Raw genomic sequence first — 23,814 nt, 5'->3', positions numbered from 1 at the left:
CTAGGGCAGGATCAGCGCAGGGATTGGACGGAGCTGGGCGGGACCAGGTCAGTGGCGGGGCTTGGTTGACTGGTCCTGTGGGGCTGGACTTAGTTGAATATTCAGAGAGGCGGGGCTTAGCGTTGGGCCAGGTCTTAGGGCGGGACTTAATTGAAAATTCCGAGGGAGCTGAGATTGGTCAGGGCTAGGGGCTAGGGGCGGGGTTAGAGCTAGGGCCTCCTATTCAGGCTCTCAAGGAGAGAACAGGATGCACACGAGTGCGTTTATACCTACATTCTCCACGTTGCTATACACAGGACTTAAGTCTGTACGGATCCATGAGATCTCCCTTCCATTCATTCAGTCCTTTCATCAGACCTTTAGTTTTTCTTTTCATTGTTTTACTTTTTTTTTTTTAGATTGTTGTTTTTTTTATTGTGGAATTGGGGGATGGGAACAGTGCTGGAGAATTGGGGGAAGGGGAACAGACAAGTTGCTGTCCTTTTGTTCTTCAGTCTAGTTGTGGAGGACGTTGTTTCACTGGCCCAAGTTGGCACCATCATTGCGCTCTTCCCGAGTGAGGCTGATCAGTCACCAGCTTCTGGATGGCCGCTCATGGCAGCTGCTGGCCGCTCACGCTGGCTGCTGGCTACACACGGTAGCCCATGGCAACCCACTGCAGCAGGAGATGCAGCGTACGCAGCAGTTGCCGGCCACTCCAGGTTGAGCTGTTGTTCAGCATCTTAGCTGTAGAGGGCAGTGTCACTGGCCCTCATATATGGGATCCGAACCAGGGCCCTCTGGCGTCCCAAGCCAGCTCTTAACCAACATGCCACTCAGCCAGCCCTTCATTGTTTTATTGATAACTGCTCATGCAGAGGAAGGTTATTGATAATTATTTATGTAGGCCCATTTACTGGGAAACCTTGCTGACTTCTAATGGTTGTCTCTTTGTTATTTTGGACTTAAAATATAAATACAATTTTCTGTACATATTTTTTTCTTGTTCTAATATTAACATTTTTTTTCTTGCTTGTGCAGGGCCTCTCAAATTATGTTATAAAGTCAGGAAGAAATCAAGCATTTTTGACTTGGTCAGTAATGATTATCAAGCTGTTTGCTGTAGGTTGTGGCCTTTATTAAGTTAAAGAAATCCCTTTTAAATCTGGTTTATAGATATTTTACCAATTTTTGATCAGTGTTATCAAATGTTTCTGCATCTATTGAATTGATAACATACTTTGCTCCTTTAACTTTATATTATATCTGTATAAAATCTTTAATTTTATATAGTTCAGTGAGTCTATACTGTTTTTTAAAACATGGTTTCTATATTTGCTAGCTTGCTTTTAAAAGTCTTCCCAAACTGCAGAGTACAAAAATATGTTTCTAATTTTCTTCCAAATTGTATTATTCTTAAAACTTTTCAATCTTTACTACCCCAAGAACGTATTTTGATATGCAGTGCGAGTTGAAGGGCTGTGATGTTAATAAGCTACCGATGGGCTCTGTGTATTGGCCCCCAGGTTGTTTATTTGTTCACTACAGGTTGAGACCATTAGCTCAAAAGCCTGCTGACATCAAACTCAAATTATTACACATCCAGTTATTGTTTAAATAGCCTCAAAAAGCATGCTTATAGCCATTTAGAGTCTGCCTGCTTTGTATACCCTGTGAAACTTCACCCACCATCTGTTGAAAAATTGATTAAATAGAGCCTTGTGGTAATAAGACCCAAGCTGCTATGGCCCTTTAGAGCTCTCTGACCCAGGAATTCCCCTTCCTGGGCTGCTGAGCTACATTATCTCAACATGTATGCCCCCGCCCAGATTCTCCTCCCGCTAAACGTTCCCTTGCCCTCCTCCTTTTCTGATTGGTGGCCTGTGTGCCATAAGCCTCTGGATGTTCTCATGCTGTGAGCAACTTCTCTCATGAAACCCTGCCCAAGTGCCACCCTGTCAAAGAAACAACAGAGGTGGGCAGTAGTTAAAGCAGTAAAAACACCCTGCGGACAGTAAAGGAACCCCTCAACCCAAATTTTGCTTGGATGTCCAAGCTGATGATGCCACACACACATACCATGAGAGTATAAAAAGATGTATGACTTATATTAAAAATGACCCTTGGATCAACAAGGTGAAATAATTCTATTAGTAAATGACCATGAAACATCGATTTTTGAAGACACTAGAGGCAAATTGTGCCAGTATCAAAACTCAGAGCTCTAGAGACACTATGACCTATTGTTGTAGATTTCATAGGAGCTTACTCATTCCTTGTACCAGCTTCTGCAGCTCTCCTATCCCCCTTTAAAAAATAATGAAAGTGGGCATCGTTTTGGAAAAAAATTTAAGGTCTGTAAACTGTATTGTGTGCCCACATTTCCTGTGGCCCCCCCAACCCAGATACTCTTCTGGCTTCTATACCTCTAAAATTAACACATTTCACAGTAGCCCATCTCTGTTCAGCCTTTTCTAGCATTCCTTTACATCCAGATTCCCAATACCCTTTCACTTTCAGGTGGCAAAACAATACACCTGCACTGTGATGCCACAAGTCCTCACTAAAGGATCCTCATACTTCTTTCCCATAATCTCTCAGACTCACCTCCCTCTTCTTCTACCTTATATCTGGATGTAGATGACTTGCTTTTGTGTTCACCTGATCTAACCTCTTCTCAAGAGGAATCCCTTAATCTCTGGAAAATTTTGGCTGTATAAAGACATAAAGTTTCTGAGGATAAATTACAATTTGATCAGACCCTGCAGGTTCACTATCTAGTCCATGACATAATCCTGGGAAACAAGTCCTCACACCAGAGAATTACAGCCATTCAAAATTCCGTCTCCTTTTACCAAAAGGCAACTTACAGGATTCCTAAGACTTATTGTAAACTACATTGCCAACTTAAGTAATTATCTGCCTCTTTCTATGACATGACTAACGACACCCTTAAATCTCTGCTATGGGAGGTCACTGCAGAGTTAGTTATTGACCAAGTCAAGGCTACTATCAAGAATCCTCCCAAATTTGGGCCGGCCGAGTGGCGCGATGGTTAAGAACTGGCTTGGGACGCCAGAGGGCCCTGGTTCAGATCCCACATATGAGGGCCAGTGACACAGTTCTCTACAGCTAAGATGCTGAACAACAGCTCAACCTGGAGCTGGGCTGTGTCGCCTGCGACGGTGTAGGCTGCAACCCCTGTGGCAGTGGGTTGCCATGGGCTACCATGTGTAGCCAGCAGCCAGCGTGAGCAGCCAGCGTGAGCGGCCAGCAGCCGCCACGAGCGCCCGTCCAGAAGCCGGCGACTGATCTGCCTCGCCTGGGAAGAGCGCAATGATGGTGCCAACGTGGGCCAGTGAAGCAACGTCCTCCACAACTAGACTGAAGAACAAAAGGACAGCAACTTGTCAGTTCCCCTTCCCCAATTCCACAGCGCTGTTCCCATCCCCCCAATTCCCCAATAAAAATCTTAAAAAAAAAACAAAAAAGAATCCTCCCAAATTATAATAAGCTGTTTTGTTTTTCTGTTAGTATTGGAAATTGATGGTCAAGCTCTTGTACTTTCAACTCACAAACATAATGGAAATCAGAGGTCATTGGGGTATTACAGTTGCTCTCCTGACCCAGTAGCTAAAGAATCTCCCTCTTGCTTCAGGGCAGTAGCCTCAGTCGCAAAGTTAGCAGAAGGCTTCTCCGGTTTATATCATCTCTTCACCCCCAGTGTAGTATCAGAACCCCCAGTCTAAGATGCTGTAGTGCTTGCTCTCTTTCGCCTTAACTGCAGTTTGCACCTCCCTCCCCAGGTAAGAGGAATCACAGAGAGGAAGCTAACCTACATTGAAAAACTTGAATCACAGTGAATTAATGTTGCTATATGAAAAGGTCAGGTGCAGCTGTGCAGTGACTGTACTCATCTCCATGGAGAGAGTGCAGCACCAGTAATGCAAAGAAGACTAGGATGCATTCAAGGATGCTGCAAAATTTCAAAGTGATAAAGACTGACTGGATAGGGGGATGGATTTTGGACAGCAGTCCACCATCCTCACAGAGTGTCACTGGCAATTATGGTACATTGTGTATTTGTGTTATATAATTTTATTAACCATGACTTCCTCAATTTACTTAAAACTTTATATGTGGAAATTCTTTGAGGCCTGGCTTGAAGTTAAATTTTCTAGAGATAGATCCATTTGTTCACACTAATTTCCTGAGGGCACTGCCATCTAGGACCCTCTTTAAATAAAATTCTCTTGAGGTTTTTTGGACTACATGAATAATGCAAATTTAGACTAAAAACTAAGATTTTTCTTTCCCTTTCTCTATTATATCTGATGCCAAAGCCTAGACCAGTACATTTTGTTGCCCTCCTGTTCTGTATGGAAGCTTTTCTTTTCTTTAAAACTTTTAATTATGGATTTTCAAACATATACAGGAGTAGAAGATACTATGAAGCCTTCAATGATTACCAATATTTTGTCATTCTTAATACATCTGTTCTTCCCCTTGCTTGCTATTGTAATTGAGTTTTGTTTCTCTGGAGCATGTTAAATCTAGTATCTGACATCATATCATTTCACCCATAATTTGAGTGGTAACTTTGGAAGAAAAGGACATTGTAAGGATACAACCAGTGTACCTTTGTTTGGGGCTAAAAGAAGGAGAAATGTTACAGAGTAAAAGACATAAGAGATAATTATTTAATAAAAATAAACTTTTAAGAAGTTTTTAGCATTATCACAATACTGTGATCATACCTCCCCCCCTCAAATTAACAATATTTCAGTGCATTTTGAGGAACAAGTTGGGACACACTTGTAGTCAAACAAGTTGAGTTTATTACTCATTGCAGTGAGGCAGAATACACACCATGGTGAACTGTGGGGCGTCTCAGTAAAAGGATGTGAAAAAAGAATTAAAGGATTTGGGCTTGTGTTAGATGCTTTTGGAGGAAGGATCTAAACTGGATGTCAGGAAGTGAGAGTAATTGTATGATTGGGTGTCTTAGTAAAACTTACCTAGAAGGAGAGAAAACTAGACGGAGGTTAAAGATGTCATTGATAAACAAGTATCAGTCACTTGTGTTAGCCATAAGGGGTTGGGAGGATATTTGAGCCTATTTGAGGCCTGAATAATGTTTATGTTTTGTCTGTGTTCAGAGGTGATTGCAGAGTGGCCTCGTTTTTGCTTTAATATGTCATGGTCACAGGATGGCCTTGTCTGCTGTTGCTGTTGTGAAATTGTTTATATTCAACAGGCGAACACACTGACCTAGCTGATAATACAGGGGCAGCTCCTGGATGTCAGGGGCTGCTTTTCTTTTCCCCTCATATCATCTAATACCCAGTATGTGTTCAGCTAACCCCAAATGTCTCAAAATGTTTTTTCTTACAGTTGGTGTTGCTGGAATCAAGATCTAAGGTCCACACGTTGCAATGGATAGTTCTGTGTCTTAAGTCTCTTTTTTTTTTTTTTTTAAGATTTTTATTGGGGAATTGGGGGGAGGGGAACAGTGCTGGGGAATTGGGGGAAGGGGAACAGACAAGTTGCTGTCCTTTTGTTCTTCAGTCTAGTTGTGGAGGATGTTGCTTCACTGGCCCAAGTTGGCACCATCATTGCGCTCTTCCCGGGCGAGGCAGATCAGTTGCCGGCTTCCTGACGGCCGCTCACGGTGGCTGCTGGCTACACACGGTAGCCCATGGCAACCCACTGCAGCAGGGGCTGCAGCCTATGCCGTTGCCAGCCCAGCTCCAGGTTGAGCTGTTGTTCAGCATCTTAACTGTAGAGGGCAGTGTCACTGGCCCTCATATGTGGGATCTGAACCGTGGCCCTTCTCGCGTCCCAAGCCAGTTCTTAACCATCGTGCCACTCGGCTGGCCCTGTATCTTAAGTCTCTTAATCAGTAACAGTTCTCCCTTCCTCTTTCTACTCCAAACTGGGTTTGGCTACCTCATGATGTCATTTAACATGTCCCTTGGTCTCTCCTCTTCCCCTTCCTCTATAAACAGCTAATTAGATTAAAGGATTTTTCTGATTTTTTTTTTTGGCAAAAATATTTTATAATTGATGCTGTTTTTTTGTTGCATCATATCAACTCACATGAAATCCAGATGCTTCTTTTGTGATTTTAAGATTTATCAGTTGATTCCAGTGTCAGCTTGATCTTTCCTTTATAATGTTCTCCAGATTGTTTATAGAGTCTTAATATATCCCTTAATTAATAAGATTCCTTATTAATTACAAAAGGAAAAAAGTGTAACTTAATGGGAGAACCTGTCGCATACCACTTTAACCAAGTGATCAAAGTTATCACCAATAATGAGACAAACTGGCATCATATGCCTCCTGAAATGATGCACTGACAAGGACACATATCAATTATGTAATACTTAATCCAAAAATGTACTCACTAAATCTAATCAAAGAAAACATCAGATAAAACAAAACTGAGGTACAGTCTGTAAAATACTTTGGCCTGGACTTTCAGATCTTCAAAGATGCAGAAAGGCTGAAGGATGGGAAATTAACATTATTGGGCCAGTTCATGAAAATCTACATATGAACTATATGGTAGACAATAATATTAAACCCATGTTCAGTGTTCCTGATTTTGATTATTGTGGTAATGTTTGAACATGCCCAAGTTCCTATGGCACTCTGAAGTGTGTAGTAGAAGTGGGTCATGACATCTGCAATTTCCTCTCAAATGGAGTCCTCAGTATTACTCTTGCTGAAACGCGCGCGCACACACACATCTACAGAGAAAGGAGAGGGAAACGAAATGTGACAGAGCTTTAACAGTTGGGAAGGAGTCTATGTGAAGCATATATGGAAGTTGATCATATCTTCCCTTTTCTTACAACTTTTCTTAGAATTTGAAATTTTTTCAAAATTAAAAGTTGAAAATATCCCCATTCACTTTTCACCTAATATTTTAGCAGCCATTGATTGTTATTGCCTAGATCCATTCATTCATAAGTGGTTGCAGAATGGTGATTTTTTTATTCTAGCATTTTCTTCATAATAAATAAAGCTTCTAATAAAGCTTCTATAATTCTCCTATAATTTTCCTTATCACACTTTCGGTAATCCTAAAATACTGCTCCTAAAGGAGGGGCGATACATGCTTGATTCACTTCTTTTTATGAATTTTCAGAATAATGACTTGATATCATGGCCACCTTCAATACTAACCACTGAGGCTTGTTTTACAAGTATCATTATGAATTCATGACTTTTACATTTGATACAGTTCAATTGATTGCAGTCATTGTTCTTTATGAAATTGTTCCATTCAAAGCCAGTGGGAGCCCTTTTAAGTTTTCTCCTCTGTATTTTTGATACAACCCCATTAATCTTTGATAGGCTCCTAGCTTTCCAGTATAAGATATTTCAGGCTCATCTTGAACATTTCCTGTTCTCCACTGGGCTCGACTATTTCCCAAATGAGTCCTGGTTTCTTTTATGAGCAAATGGCATTTAGAGGCATTTGAGCACTAGAGGGGCTCATTGCTCCTGAGCTGTTACCGACTCAAGGCATTTTTGGTGGTACAGTCTAGGAAGAAATTTAAAAGAAAAAATAATAAGTACATACTACATTCCCAATTTCTAATTGTTTTTGAATAGGGAGATAAATCTTAACAGTAAAGAATACTGTGTGTGTGTGTGTGTGTGTGTGAATGGCACTGGTATTCACACACACACACACACACACACACACACACACACACACATAACATGACATTTATTGTAAGAAACTGCTCACGTGACTATGGAGGCTGAGAAGTCCAGCATTCTGCCATCCCCAATCGAGAGGCCTAGAAAAGCAGGTGATGCAGTTAAACACGTGAAAGCCAGCCAATAGTGTAGGTAGATCTCAGTCTAGGTCCAAAGCCTAAGACACAGGAGCACCAAGGGCAGGAGATCGTTATCCCTGCTCAACAGTCAGGCAGAAAAAGAGAAATCAGGCTTCCTCTGCTTTTTTGTTCTATTCAGGCCCTAAATTGGATTGGATGATGCCCGCCCACATTGGGGAGAGAAATATGCTATGCACAGTCTATTGATTCAAATGCTAATCTCCTGAAATTCCCCTCATAGATACAACTAGAAATGATGTGGCATTTCATGATGCAGTCTCATTGACTTGTAAAATTCTAACTAGAAGTGGAATTGCTGGGTCAAATAGTAACTATATTTTTGGCATTTGAAGAATTACCAGACTGTTTTCCAAAGTGGCTGCACCATTTTACATTCCAACCATCAGTATATTTTCACTCTAATCTTCTGAATCAGAAGAAACAGAAAAACTGAACAGACCGATAACTACTAATAAAATTGAATCAGTAATTGAAAAACTCCCAACAAACACAAGTCCTGGACTGGATGACTTCACAGGTGAATTTTACCAAACAGTCAAATAACACCTTCTCAAACTATTCCAAAATATTGAAAAGGTGGGAATGCTCCCCAAATAATTATACGATGCCAGCATTACTCTGAGACCAAAACCAGACAAAGACACTACAAAAAAAGAAAACTATAGACCAATATTCCCAGTAAACATAGATGCAAAAATCCTCAACAAAATATTAGCAAACTAAATTCAGCACTACATTAAAAAGATCATACACCATTATAAAGTGGGATTTATTCCTGGGGTGCAAGGTTGATTCAATATCTGCAAATCAATTAATGTGATATACCACATAAACAGAAGGATAAAAATCATATGATCATATCAATAGGTGCAGGAAAAACATTTGACAAAATCCAACATGCATTTACAATTAAAAACTTTCAGCAAAGTAGGGATAGAGGAACTGTATCTCAACATAGTAAAGACCATATCTGAAAAACCAACAGCTAAAATCATGCTCAACATTCAAAACCCTAAAGCTTTCTTGTTAACATTAGGAACAAGACTATGTCCACTTTCACCCCTTGTATTCAACATAACACTGAAAGCCCTAGCCACAACAATCAAATAAGAAAAAAGAAATAAAAGGGATCCAAATTGGAAATCCAAAGAGGCCAATAGACATATGAAAAGATGCTCAATGTCACTAATCATCAGAGAAATGCAAATTAAAGCCACAATGAGATATCACCTCACACTTGTCAGAATGGCTATCATCAATAAATTAACAAACAACAAGTGTTGGCAAGGCTATGGCGAAAAGGGAACCCTGGTTTACTGTTGGTGGGATTGCAAGTTGGTGCAGCCCCTATGGAAAATAGTATGGCAGTTCCTTAAAAAATGGAAAATAGAACTAACATATGACTCAGCAATTCCACCTCTGGATATTTATCCAAAGAAATCCAAAACACTAATTTGAAAAGATATATGCACCACTATGTTCACTGTAGCGCTAAATACATTAACCAACATATGGAAACAACTGAGATGCCCATCAATAGACAATTATATAAAGAAGATGTGGTACATATATACAATGGAATATTACTCTGCCATAAAAAAGAATGAAATCTTAACCATTTGTGACAACATGGATGGACCTAGAGGGTATTATGCTAAATGAAATAAGTCAGACTGAGAAAGACAAATACCATATGATCTCACCTACATGATGTGATAAAAAATACAGTGAATATTTAAATTAAAAAGTTAATTATTACAGTAAAAGACACATTGCCATTAATCCCCCTAAAAATACTCCCCCTTACTTCAAAGACACTTATCCCATTGTTCTAGCCACTTTCTGAAGCAGTTCTGGAAGTCCTGTTTCATGAGTGTCTTTAGTTGTGCTATGGTGGCTGCCTCGATGTACTGAATCGATTCAAAACGTTTATTTTTCATGGTCATTTTTACTTTGGGGAAGAGCCAGAAGTCGCCAGATGGTGCCAGATTTGGTGAATAAGGTGGATGAGGACACACCATAATGTTTTTATTGCCATACCAGAAGCGATGTTTGACACCGAGTGTTGTCATGATGGAGGATGAAGTAAAGGCATAGTCTCTCAGAACTCTTTAAGATGCTGCTCTGTTTCTTGCCTCTCCTTTATAGGTTTAGTTGTGTCAAACAAAAATTTTTACCTTCCATGATGAAAGTCTCTTTTTAAAAGAAAGTGTTTAATGGGCCATTGCTAGCAAGAAAAAGACCAGATCCTGGAGTTGGAAGTCTGAACCACCAGCAGCATGACTAGGTCGGAAAACATGTCCACTATCTTGGAGTTGTTGAGCATTTGTATACATCAAGTTTCGGGGAAAGGGAGATGTAAGCTGTTCTGAAAGAATTCCCATTAGCTAGAGACAAAGAGGGTGGGAGAAGCTGAAGTGGGGCCAGCTCTGGAACAGGCGCAGATTCAGCAAGGAAGAAGTGTCCGCTTCTGTAGATTGGCTGTGGGCAGCAAATTAGAAAGTTCAAGTGTAAATAAGAAGCCGAGGCTCCTTTGCTTTCATGGTGCCTGGCTATTCTCTCTTTTGGATAATCATGGAAATATTCCGCCACCTCGGAGTTAATCCTGAATTCCAACAGACAGACAGGAATGTGAAGTCTTTTGTTAGAGCTGGCCCACAGCTATTACACAGGCTAACTGTTCTTTCCCTCACTCTCCGGCCTTTGTAATTTAGAACACTTCAGAATACTTTTTCTGGTTGGTTTCAAAGTTAGGAGTTTCTCCCTGAGGGATGTGTTCATGTTACAAGGACACCCTTTCTCCACACACAAGACCCTTGGCCCTCAGAATCAAATAGTAACAAAAATGAAATGCATCAGAAAGGTCTCTATTTCAAGAAAGGGACATTGCAGCGACAATTTCATTCGTGATATCGCTACTGTAAAATCAAGCATTTTGAAAAATGAAAAGGTCCCTTAGTATTTATTGGGTACATGATGTCACTGCAGACCTCAGGGAGAACAATTGTAATGGAGGTAGAAAGATACCAGATGGGTTGGTTGAAGAAAGAGTGAACAATGTGGAAATGGACATGGCAAGTACAGACCTGTTAAAAAGAACAAAATTCCACCAAGTAAATTTGAAGAACTAATTGGCTCTATTAAGCGATACATGAATCAGCCAGCATTCTATCCACCAACCAGAAGGATTGTACAAAGTGATTTTATTAAAAAGAAGGGTTAAGTAAGCTATTAGTAAAAAAAGGTGGTGGTGGGTGGGGATTATTTTAGGCCAGGCCATCTTCTTTTGGGGGAAGGGAACTGCAGGAGCCTTTATCATGCAGATTACCTCACTATCTCTAGTCAGGAAATTTCAGACTGGTCTATTAAGATTACAGTCCTGGGGAAAGTCAAAATTGCAATTAGATCAGCTATTGATTCTAGGTTTGGTGTCCTGGGCTTTAGCACAAGTAATCCTGTTTGGGGCCTGTGGTTTTCTTCCTAACAGCTGAATTATCCAAAAATCTGGAGCAATACCCAAAGAAGAATATGGGTCTTTAAGTGAGTTTCATTTTCATTGAAAGATGGAGATATAGATTCCCATGACATAGGACATGATAGTATTGCATACAGACTTTGGAAAAAACTGGATAAAGAAGGGAAAAGTGAGTGTAAGTTTCCTGAAAAGTTCAGAAGAGATGGGATTCAAAGTTCAAATGGAGGTGTTTAAGAGGCAGTCATTAATAAAATAATCATACAAATAATAATTGAATTACAATGGTGGCTAATGTTGTGGTGGTACATTATTCAATGAGAGCAGGTAGCCAGTGGGGGCCCTATAACTGAGAACTGAAGGATCGTGGGTAGGATTCATCCACGCATCATCTTGTCTGTCTGTTACAGCCCCATCTTCAATGCTTCGAAAGGCCAAAACTCAAAACGTCAGAGTTTGGAGTTAAGGAAAGTTTTATTGATTGAGAAAGCACCAACCGAGAAGATGGGAGAACTAATAATGGTGCCTCAAATCTATCTTGCTCGCTGGACAAGGTGAAGGGTTTTTAAGGGGTTAAGGGAAACAAGTATGTGGAAGTGCTACTGGGGGCAAGTTTCAATTAGAGGACCTTGGAACTTGGCTACTTATGGTAAAGAAGTGTCAACATGAGATCTTCCTGGAAAACAGACACTTGGCTTCTGGGTGGGTGCTCTGGATTCAAGTTCCGGTTAAGTCCTGGTCCTTTGGTTCTGCCGAGGGGACGGTGAGACTTTGGTTCCAGGTGCAGGTGGAGGTCAAAGTTCTCTCCTCTGCTCATGCTTCAGCTGCTTGACTTGTGGTTTTGGTCTGTTTCTCAGAAAAACAACTCAGTATCTCATTAGACAGGATAGGACAGTTTTGAGCTTTTTCTGTGGTTACATGTCTAATTTCCAATTCTCTAAGCAGCAACTTCTCCCTCATTCTGTAAATTATTTTATTTATACTGCTACCCATGCAGACTGATGGACACCAGACCAATATAATTGACCTCTGAGATAATAGCACCAAAGGGGTGTTCGGTAGGCCCCTCAACTCAAAATTAAACTGATAGTTTATCCAGTTTATCCTCCCTAAAAGGTTCCTTTTCCTTTTATTACTATCATGGTAAAAGCTAACATCATTAACTCTGGCACCCCTGGAACTGTTCTTTAGTGGTTCTCAATCAGATTTTGCCCCCTGCAGGACAACTGACAAAATGTCTGGAGATATTTCTGGTTTTCACTATACAGTGTTGGCATCTAGTGGGTAGTTGACAGGGGTCTCTTAAAAATCTTACAGTATGTGGAACAGACCATCACAACAAATAATTTTATACACCAAAATGTCAATATTGTCATGAATTACAAATCCGAATAGAATGTTGAGTACTAATGTTAACATTTTTCTCTAAAAAATTCCAGTCACTGTCTATTATTTTATAATGATATTGAAAATATTATCTGAAAGAAAGACCTCACAATCTTTCTCAATTATTTTGTGCTATTGCATCTTTTTTATTATGGCTAAATACATATAACATAAAATTGAGTATTTTAGCCATTTTGGGGCATATAGTTTGGCATTACGAACATTCACATTGTTGTGCAACCATCCCCACCACCCATCTCCGGAATGTGTTCATCTTCCCAATTAAAACTCTACCCACTAAACATAAACTCCCCAATTCCTCCTTTACTTTTGGTCTCTGTCAATCACCATTCTATTTCCTGTTTCTATGAATTTGACTACTGTTGGCACCTCATATAACTGGAGTTATATAATATTTGTCTTTTTGGGACTGTCCTATTTCACTTAGTATAATATCTTCATGTTTCATCCATGTTATAGCATATGTCAGAATTTCCATTTTTAAGGTGGAATAATATTATATTTTGTATTCATACCACATTTTGTTTATCCATTCACCCACTGATGGACACTTGGGTTGCTTCTACTTTTTATTTATTGTGAGTATTTCTGCTGTAAACATGGGTGCTCAGAAAAATATCTGTTTGGGTCCCTGCTTTGGACCACTTAATTTTTTTTCCATAGCACCTTTCACAGTTGACTTATATTTATTGTTTCACCTCTTTGTTTTGTTTCTATCCCCACTGGAAAGTCAGCTACATGATATTAGAGACTACTTCTTCATACCATGTTTGTAGCACCTAAAACATTGTAGGTTCTTAATAAATATTGTATAAGATGAATGGATCAATCTTCTGAAAACCTGTAATTTTTTAAAGAGATTGAAAATAAATAGGACAGATACTCTCCCTTCTCCAAGTGAATGTTTATAATTACAGTTGACCCTTGAAAAACATGGAGGTTTTTCCACCCAGTCAAATATCTGCATATAACTTTTGACTCCCCTAAAACTTAGTTGTCTCTCAGTGACCACCAGGAATTAGTTCCAAGATCCCCCATGGATACTGAAATCCATGGATACTCAAGTTCCCAATATAAAATGGTGTAGATCAATGAATACAATCATCCCTTTGCATTCCTGGACTCCCAACCAATGATTGAAAATAGTACAGGTATTTACTGGAAAGATCTGCATGTAAGTGGACCCCCACAGTTCAAACCAGTATTGTTCAAGGGTCAACTGTATACTGATTTCCCCCCCCAAATACCACTATGAAGCAGCCCCACTGATAACTAAATTTTAGATAACTAGTCTTAAGGAACAAATCCAGAACTTCTGGGGTTGTTTTAATAAATCATTCCATATGACAGGAGGTAAGAATCAAAGACTGAATCACCAGGGCTCTTGCCTATGTGTCTGTTTCCTACCTGGTTATGGAAAGGTGGTGGTTACTGGAGGAGACTAGGAAAATAATCTAAAATGTTGCTTTATAAAGTCTTCATGGAAGCTTTCTGACAATACCTGGAGCTCTGCTGGACTTTCATGGCCTTGGGAATGAAACATGTTCAACAAAATCTAAGGTTCCTCTGACCAGATGGTCTCTGTCTTTGCAGTGCACAGCTGTGTCTCTGTCTGGAAGGACATACTCCTCATAAGGGGTCACACCTTTTCTTCTTGAGAATTGCTAATATTTTCACCCCAGTTATTTACTGATAAACTTTCTCCACTTCGATTTTAGAACACAGCTCTCCTAGTTTCCTGCTACATCACTGGTCTCTCCTGCTCAGTCTCTTTCACAGGTTACTCCTCCTTTCCCAGAGTGCCCCTGTGCTCTGTCCTTGGTCCTTCTCCATATTCACACTTGTTTCTTTGGTGTTCTCAACTAGCTTCCTGGCCTCAGATACTACTTATATGTCTATGACCCTCCAATTTTTACCTCCAGCACAGACCTTATCCCAAACTCTAGATTCTACTATGTCAAACAAACATCTCCATATTTTTTTTTGTAGTTAAATATACATAACAGAATTTACCATTTTAACTGTTTTTAAGTATACAGTTCTGTGACATTAAGTACTTTCACATTATTGTGCAACCATCACCACCATCCATCTCCAGATATTTTTCATCATCCACAAATGAAAATCTGTACCCATTAAACACTAATTCCTCATGCTCCTCACCCCCCCATTTCCTAGTAATCTATATTATTTTTTCTGTCTTTATGAATTTGACTACTTTAGTTATCAAATATAAGTGGAACTGTATAATATTCATCAATTTAGAATATCAATTTTGACATTTTAAAAACCTGAACTTCTCATGTTCCCTTTCCTTCAGATTTGCTCCACCCACAACCCTCCCTGTTTCAGTGCATGCAATTCCATTATTCCAGTTGTTAAGGACCAAAACTATGAAGACATTCTTGGCTTCTCTCTTTCTTTCATAACCATATCCTGACTTACAACAAATCCTCTTTGCTCTATCTTGAAAATAAAGCCAACTGACCACTCTCAACCCTTACACTACTATCCCCACCCTGGTCCTACTTACCTATATCATACCTGGCTTGCTTAAGCCACCTCCAAGCAGGCTGCCTCCCATCCTACAATCCATGCCCAGCCCAGCAGTCAGAATGATCTTTGAAAATCCTAAATCAGATCATGTCACGTGTTTTCTGAAAACTATGCAGCGACTCCCCAAACACTGAGAGTAAATGAAAGGAAAAGTCCTTCAGTGGCCGTGATCATGACCAGCCCCCATGCCTGTCCTCCTCTCCTATTGTGTTCCCCCTCCCCCTCATCCACTCTGCTCCAGCCACATTGCCCCCAGGCAAACTCCCTCCCACCTCAGGGTCTTAGTATTAACCTTGCCTTCTGCCTGGGGCACTATTTCCTCAGATATGCACTCACCTAAATAATTCACCATCTTCACAAATGTAACTTCCTCAATGAGTTTTATTAAGACCACCATTTTTAATATGACAACCTGTCCTCCCCTTACCCCCGATTCTCTTTATTCTAAGGTAGGTGAGCCTAAAATAATGACTGACACATAAATACTCAGTAAAATTAGGTTTGATAAATTGAATAAACAAATGAGGTTCTGAAGGGGCTGACAGTAACATTGTTTCCTGATCACAGTTGGTTGGTCTAGTGTGGGAAGAGGACATGATCATGCCAATCAGAATTCTTTCTGAGATTTTTTTTTTGTACTTGAGAAACTAAAATAAATCCAATTCTTAAGTAGTGAAGCTATGGGCTGTGAGTTGTGAAAACTGCTGGTTTACATATCTCATTCCATTTGCAAGCAGGCTGAGAAAATGAAGCGATAATCTGGAAAAAAAATCCTCATCATGTTTCAGCCGCTCTGTCCAGTTGTGCCAGTATACAGCTATGTTCAGATGAGGCTTCAGGGTGAGGTTGGAGGGGCAGCATTCTCACAGATGGAGGAGCTGGCAGAAGCCATTGTTTCTTTGTTGAGCCATCTCTCATCCCACCTGTAGGCAGCTGCCATAGCTGAATCTGCATCAACCTGGATAACACCATATTTTTTGCCCTGCCCTGGTGATTTCCTGAGACCCTGCCCCACCCAACTTGCAGACCCACTCAAGCCACTTCCGGTGGCTTTTTGGACCAACTATCTGTCTTGGTTCATGCTGCAGAATTTCCTAAAGTCAAAGTTTCACAAAATCCAAACAAGCAATATCTGGCTTCATCATGTCCCATACCTCTGGCTGAGCAGCCCTAAGCCTGGCACTAGCAACAGCCAGCCTCAGTTTGCAACTTGGCCCATGAGGTACCTCTAGGCCCAGCACAGGTGTAGCCATCTGTAGATTGGTTGGTAGCTCATGCCAGGTGGCCCGGGTAGGGAACAGGCTGTGGCTCACCTTAGTCTGCAGCACGGCCCCTTCCAGGAGGTCATGGGGCTGGCATGCCTGGTGGCCAGCTTTGGACTGAACCAGAGCATCACCTGGCTGCATCCAAGGATGACACACCCAAAGGGCAGACTGGGTAGGCACTAGAGCCCTCCTAAAGTGAATCTTGCTTTGTAGAGTCAGCCCCTGCATAACAGCTCCTCCACTGTAGTCATGGCCAGTCCTCACAACCAATCAGCCCAAGGGTCAATCCTTCCTATTGATGGGCAAATAGCTACCAAGGCTCAACTACAACAGGAGGGCACACACAACCCTCACAAGGGACACACCTGGAGCACCCAGATGAGAGAAGAGTTTTCCAGATGAGAAAAAGCTAAAGGAGTTCATACCACCAAATCAATATTATAAGAAATGTTAAAGGGACTTCTTTAAGAATAAGGAAAAAGAGAGAGCCAACCGAGTGGCTAAGTTGGTTAAGAGCTCAGTCAAGAGTGCAAGCTCTGAGCAACAACAGTTCGATGCCTGGCCTGAGCTGAGCTGCCATTGAGCTGCCAACAGGTGGCAGGAAGGGTCAGCTAAAAAAAAAAAAAAGGAAAAAAAGGCTAAAAAATATGATTAATAAAATGGTAATACTACATATCTATCAACAATTATTTTAAATGTAGATGAATTAAATGCACCAATCAAAAACCATAGGATAGCTGAATGAATAAGAAAACAAAACACTTACATATTCTGCCTACACGAGATTCACTTCAGATAGAAAGACACACACAGACCAAAAGTAAAGGGATGAGGAAAAGATATTTCATAAAAATGGAAACAAACAAACAAAAAAAGCTGGGATAGCAGTACTTATACCAGACAAAATAGACTTCAAAACAAAGGCTATACAACAAGAGACAAAGAAGGATCCAGTAATCCCACTTCTGGGTATTTACCCAAAGAAACCCAAAACACAAATTTGAAAAGAAATATACATCTATGTGTTTATTGCAGAATTATTTACAATAACCAAGATATGGAAGCAACCTAAGTGTCCACTGATAGATGAATGTATAAAGAAGAAGTGGTACATATATACAATGGAATATTAGTCAGCCATAGAAAAGAATGAAATTTTGCCACCTGCAACAATGTGGATGGATCTAGAGCATATTATGCTAAGAGAAATAAGTCAGGCTGAGAAAGACAAGTACCATATGATTTCATTTACATGTGGAATCTAAAGAACCAAATAAACAAAATAGAAACAGACTCATAGACACAGAGAACAAACTGCTGGTTGCCAGATGGGAGTGAGATTGAAGAATGGGTGAAAACGGTGAAGGGATTAAGAAGTACAAATTGGTAGTTATAACATCATCATAGGTATATAAAGTATAGCATAAGGAATATAGTCAATATTGTAATAACTATGCATGGTGTCAGGTGGGTACTAGATTTACTGGAATGATAATTTCATAAGTTATATAAATGTCTAACCACTATGTTGTATACCTGAAACTAATGTAATATTGTATGTCAACTATAATTTAAAAATAAAAAATTATTAAAGAAAACATTATTATAAAAAAAAGAAGGAGAGTTAAGAGGAAAGGAAGAAAGGAAAAAACAAATGAAGGAAGAAAAAAGGCAAAGAATGAAGCAATATCTAAGAGTTATCCTATGCAATATAAAATGAATCACCTGAAAAACTAGCATTGAAAATTACATCAATGTTTAGAGAAAAGGTATGATAACATAGTTAGGAGTGTGGGTTCAGTGTCAAATTAGAATTCATTCCAATCTCAACCTCTTTCTCTGAAAAATGGGGAAAATTAGGAAAATAGCTCAAGCAAATGTCAGGACCACAATTCTACATGTGAAGCAACAAGCACAGTCCTGATATGATAAGCACCTTTTAATGACTTTTTATTATTTCATTTCTTCCAGAGAAAAACTACCCTGCCATAAGAAAAGATGAAATAGTGCCATTTGTGACAACATGGATGGATCTTGAGATTATTATGCTAAGTGAAATAAGTCACACAGGAAAAGTTGAGAACCATATGATTTCACTGATATGTGGGATATAAAACTAAAAGCAACAAACGAACAAGACAAACAAATAAACAAAAACTTATAGACACAGACAATAGTTTAGTGGTTACCAGAGGGTAAGCGGGGAGAGGCATGGTAGATGAGGTTAAACAAGATCAAATATATGGTGATGGAACAAGAACTGACTCTGGGTGGTGAACACACAATATGATATATAGATGATGTATTACAGAATTGTACACTTGAAACCTGTATAATTTTAGTAATCATTGTCACCCCAATAAATGTTTTTTAAAAAAGAAAGAAAAAACAAACATACAAGAAGAGTGAAGAGTATCAACATTTGAGAAGATAATTTTTTGGGGGAAACCATGTCAGCACTTCCTATAAGTGCTTCAAATCTAATGTTGGAAATCTCAGGAATGGCTGCAAGAAAGATAAGATCATTATAGGCTGCAAATAGGTAAGAAAGAAATTTTTTTTTACTCAGGATGTTGTTGAAGAGAAACTACTACAAAACAAATAAAAACAAAGTCATAGGTACTTTGAGAATAGAATAAATGAAGCATGGGTTTTAGGGAAGAAAAAGAACCAGATTTAAATTCACATCATTGACCTTTAGGGACAATGTCCACTAAGTTCAGAGGTAAGTGACCCATCAGAGACAAGAGGCTGCTCTGTTGAGAAACCTTCCCAGGGTCCCTTCACATCTTTGTTCCTCAGGCTGTAGATGAAGAGGTTCAGCATGGGCGTGACTACTGTGTACATCACTGAGGCCACTGAGTTTCTTAGGGAAGAGTGGGTCACCACAGAACTGAGATGGACCGCCAGGCCTGTCCCATAGAACAGGTGAGACCCACAGGTGGAGAAAGCTTTACATTTTTCCCCTGTAGAGGACATTCTCATTAAAGAGGAAACAATCTGAGAGTAGGAAAACAGGATTCCAGTGAGAGGAAACACACCGAGGAGGGCAGGGGCTACATACAAAATGATGTTATTGGTGAGGGTGTCAGAGCAGACCACCCTGAAAAATCTAAGTAACTTCACAGAAGAAATGTGGAATTTCAGTGCCTGTACAGAAGGTCAGCTGCCTCATCAGTACAATATGAAGCAGGGAGACCCGGAATATGATAAATCAAGACAATAGAACCAGAAGGCCACATAGGCATGGGTGCATGGTGACCATGTAGAGCAGGGGGTGACACATGGCCACATATCATTCATAGGCCATCACAGTCAGAAGGAAATTTTCCATTCCAGCAAAAATCATAAAGAAATACACCTGAATGAGGCATCAGATGTAGATGTTTTTACTCTGTGTCTGGATGTTCACCAGCATCTTGGGGATGGTGGTGGAGGTGAAACAGATGTCCACAAAGGAGAGGTTGGAGAGGAAGAAGTACATGGGCGTGTGGAGGTGGGGGTCTGAGCTGACGGCCAGGATGATGAGCAGGTTTCCCAACACAGTGATCAGGTACATGGAGAGGAAAAGCCCAAGGATGAGGGGCTGCAGTTCTGGATCACCTGGAGGAATTCTGATACTTCTGTGTGCTTTCCTGCTTCCATGTAGCTGGTGTGTCGGCTAGAGAGAAAGGTTAAAGCAATATTTAGTGATCTGGCAACTAGCACCTCAGTTAGTCATCAACTTTTGAATCCACCATTGCATAACATCCTTCAATGATAGTGATTCACTCGGACAAATGGTAGCCATTTTCACTTTAAATGTAATTATTTAGCCAGTTTTAAATGTATCAGAAATGTTTTTATCTCCTACTCACCGATTTTAATTCTATTTGAAGTTATGGAATAAACCAATTTCTTCTATATGACCCTTCCAAAATAAATGAAGACATTTAATATTTTTGTAATAATCTCCATACTCCCTTCATTCAAATAGCTCTATAATAAATATTAATTCCTAGATTCTCAATTCAAACAACATTTATTCTGTGACCTGATGCTTTCCACTGATGTGACAGTTAACTCTCAAATGCCTTATTTTATTTTATTTCTAAAAATGTGGTGACTGCTATTACCTTCTTTGTGAGGATTAAATATACCTTTGTGCACAGTAGGATCTCAGTAAATTATAGCTATTACTATTAATAATAATCTATTCTTTTTATTACAATGATCTTTGATATGTAACTCTCCCAAAGCGCAGTATAGAGATGTGATTCAAAAAACGAGTGAGTCCATGATCTTGAGTGAGACTTCCTAAAATAAAATTTGGGTCCACCAGCTTACTAGCTGTATAATCTTTTTTTTTTTTTTAAAATTTTTTTTTTGGGGGAATTGGGGGAAGGGGAACAGACAAGTTGCTGTCGTTTTGTTCCTCAGTCTAGTTGTGGAGGACGTTGCTTCACTGGCCCAAGTTGGCACCATCATTGCGCTCTTCTCTGGCGAGGCAGATCAGTCGCCGGCTTCTGGACGGCCGCTCACTGCGGCTGCTGGCCGCTCACGCTGGCTGCTGGCCACACACGGTAGCCCATGGCAATCCACTGCCACAGGGACTGCAGCCCACGCTGTCGCCGGCGACTCATGGCAGCCCAGCTCCAGGTTGAGCTGTTGTTCAGCATCTTAGCTGTGGAGGGCAGTGTCACTGGCCCTCATATGTGGGATCCGAACCGGGGCCCTCTGGCATCCCAAGCGAGTTCTTAACCATCGCGCCACTCGGCCGGCCCACTAGCTGTATAATCTTGACGGTTCTTTCATCTCTCTTAGCTGCAGATACCTCCCCTCTACAATGGGAGTAGTAAGTATTTTCTACATTGCAAGACTAATGAGGGATTTAAATGGGATGATGCATGGGATTTCCTAGCGTGGTTCTTGTGTCACACAGTGGACACTTGATAAATATGACCTTTTGTTCTTAACATTACAACAAATCTGACTTGCATGGCCATCGTTAATCAATACTCCGCTTAAACTGGGGCAGCCATGAAAGATGGAATTCTGATCGTTATAAACACAATAGGTCTGTTACTTCTTTTGACCACCATGTAACACTTCTAATTAATGAAAATCCCTATGGCTCCTCTTTCAGATATCGCCTGGGATTCTCCCAAGGAGAGGAAAAAAATCTGGACTACATAGATAACAGGGAGAAACAAAAATCACAAAACCATTAAAATAAAATACAAAGTATGTTTGAGAGTGTGTGAGATTGTGTACATGCTCTTAAGTAAAGATGTGTTGTATTAAAAATTGGCACAGTTAATTGTAAAAAAAGTAGGGATAGATTTGATTTAAAATAGTCAAAGCTTCTATAAATAAAATCACCCTAAAAATTGAAAGCAAACTTAAGATAAAAATAAATTTTTATATTCTCCATGATAGAAAAAAATTATTGGTGTTATTACTGCCTAGAGAATGCAGTTAATTAATGAGAGAAAAAAATCATTGAGGACCAATTTAATCTGGGGAGGTGGGTAAAAAAAGGTTACTCTAAAATATAACTATTCGAACTGTGAGAGGAAGGATGGGCAATTATTAATCAGAGTAAATAAAGAAAGGGCCAGTTTTAGGTCTGAGAGAACAGAATTCATGACTGCCTTGTGGGTCAGTGATGCTGGTAATGAAAGGGATTTGAGATACCACTGAAATGGAGAACAGAGGGTGTGGGTCAAGAGGACAGAGTTTGTGAGGCCCATATATCAAGTATTCTGAACTGTTCTTCAAAGTGCTCTGCATGTTGGTAGCTTTATGTTTATTTGTGGGTCGGACATCATGACTGTCTTGCTCACCATTGCCTTTCAGGAACTTACAAAGTGCCTGGCGTAGAGTCAGTGCTCAATACATGCAAACGTTAGATATATAATAAGGATTGAGACCAAAAGCATCAACTATAACACCCAAAAAAAGAAATCTTCAAGTGCATCATATGCCTGAATATAGACACAAAACAGAAGAGTAAAATGAAATAAAATGCATTTATACCTATTTCAAAAGAATAATATATCATAAACACATAGTACCTATTCTGAGCATGAAAAGCTGATTCAGTACTAGGATGTTTGCTAACATAATTCACAAAGAAATAGGTCAATGAAGAGGAATCATAACTACAGTCACAACAGAAAATGCATTTGAGAAAATGTAACATTCAGGACAGAGCTTCTCACTGAGGAAACTGAGGAGAATTTTAAACCCAGTGAAGAACAATTGTTTTAAAACTGCAGCCAACAAGACACTCTACACTAAAACACTAAAATATCTGAGTTAAATTTATGAACAAGCCAAGGCAGGGTGCTCCAACATCAATCACTTGATAGTCTCCTGAGCATTTAAAAAGATTGGTAAGATGAGAAAAGGAAATTAGCCTGAGTACTGAATGTCTGAAACAATCACATTATTTGTAGATAATATTGTGGACACTAAACCACCACAATAACAATATTAAACTATTCAGTGCTATGAGTAAATCAACTCTACTGTAAAAGTAGTCAGGGAATGTAATAGAAAAACCCCATAAAATGAAGAAAAAAATAGACAATACCTCATGCATAGTAGATCTTCAGTGAATAGTTAATGAATAAATAATTGGACACAGAATATCCAAGAAGAGCCTACAATTATAGGAAAGAGTCAACAAGAGATGGAGATTATCCAGAAAATAACTCTTATTGGAGAGAGGCTCTAGATTTGAAAAAGAGAGAAGGAAACAGAATAAGAGCTGAAAAGGACTGGTTTAAGGGAAAACTAAAGTACCTTAAAATTATAGAGACTTCACCTTCACAGACTAAGTAGATATGAGATTAGTCTAGAGGTAAAGCCCAGAACCCACTTTCTCTCTTCTTTATCTTCTTATTCTGCTAGTCCATACTGGGTCACAATGACCCTCTCTAATGGTTATCACTGAAGCTCTCTGTTCTCTGAGGTCTGTCCTAGGGATTTCCATTTGGGTTTTCACTTGGCTAGGATCAAAGAATTATAGGAAGTGGGCAACAGAAACATGTTATTATCATCTCAAGTGTTGAATACTCAGAGCTCCTTATTAAATAAATTGTTCTACTAACTTTCCTCTCTCCAAACCACACAGCTCCCTTGGGGCACAAAGATAATAGAATGGAAAACTTTCAGTTAATGTTGTGTCTGTGTAGGCAACAGTGAGGGAAGAAGGTATTTTCTCCAAGGGGAAATTCTCCTGTCTTTGGTTAAACTTAAAAGTGACAAGATG

General features: G+C 39.7%; 1 pseudogene; it reads right to left on the bottom strand.

The window, feature by feature from the left end:
- Positions 1–18,901: 18,901 nt before the first annotated feature.
- Positions 18,902–20,201, bottom strand: LOC109378156 (olfactory receptor 7D4-like; annotated as a pseudogene).
- Positions 20,202–23,814: the final 3,613 nt, after the last annotated feature.

Source organism: Hipposideros armiger, unplaced genomic scaffold (genome assembly GCF_001890085.2).
Source record: "Hipposideros armiger isolate ML-2016 unplaced genomic scaffold, ASM189008v1 scaffold_1779, whole genome shotgun sequence".
Taxonomy (NCBI): Eukaryota; Metazoa; Chordata; class Mammalia; order Chiroptera; family Hipposideridae; genus Hipposideros; species Hipposideros armiger.
Note: the sequence above shows the minus strand (reverse complement) of the source record. Positions and strands in the feature narration are given on the sequence as shown.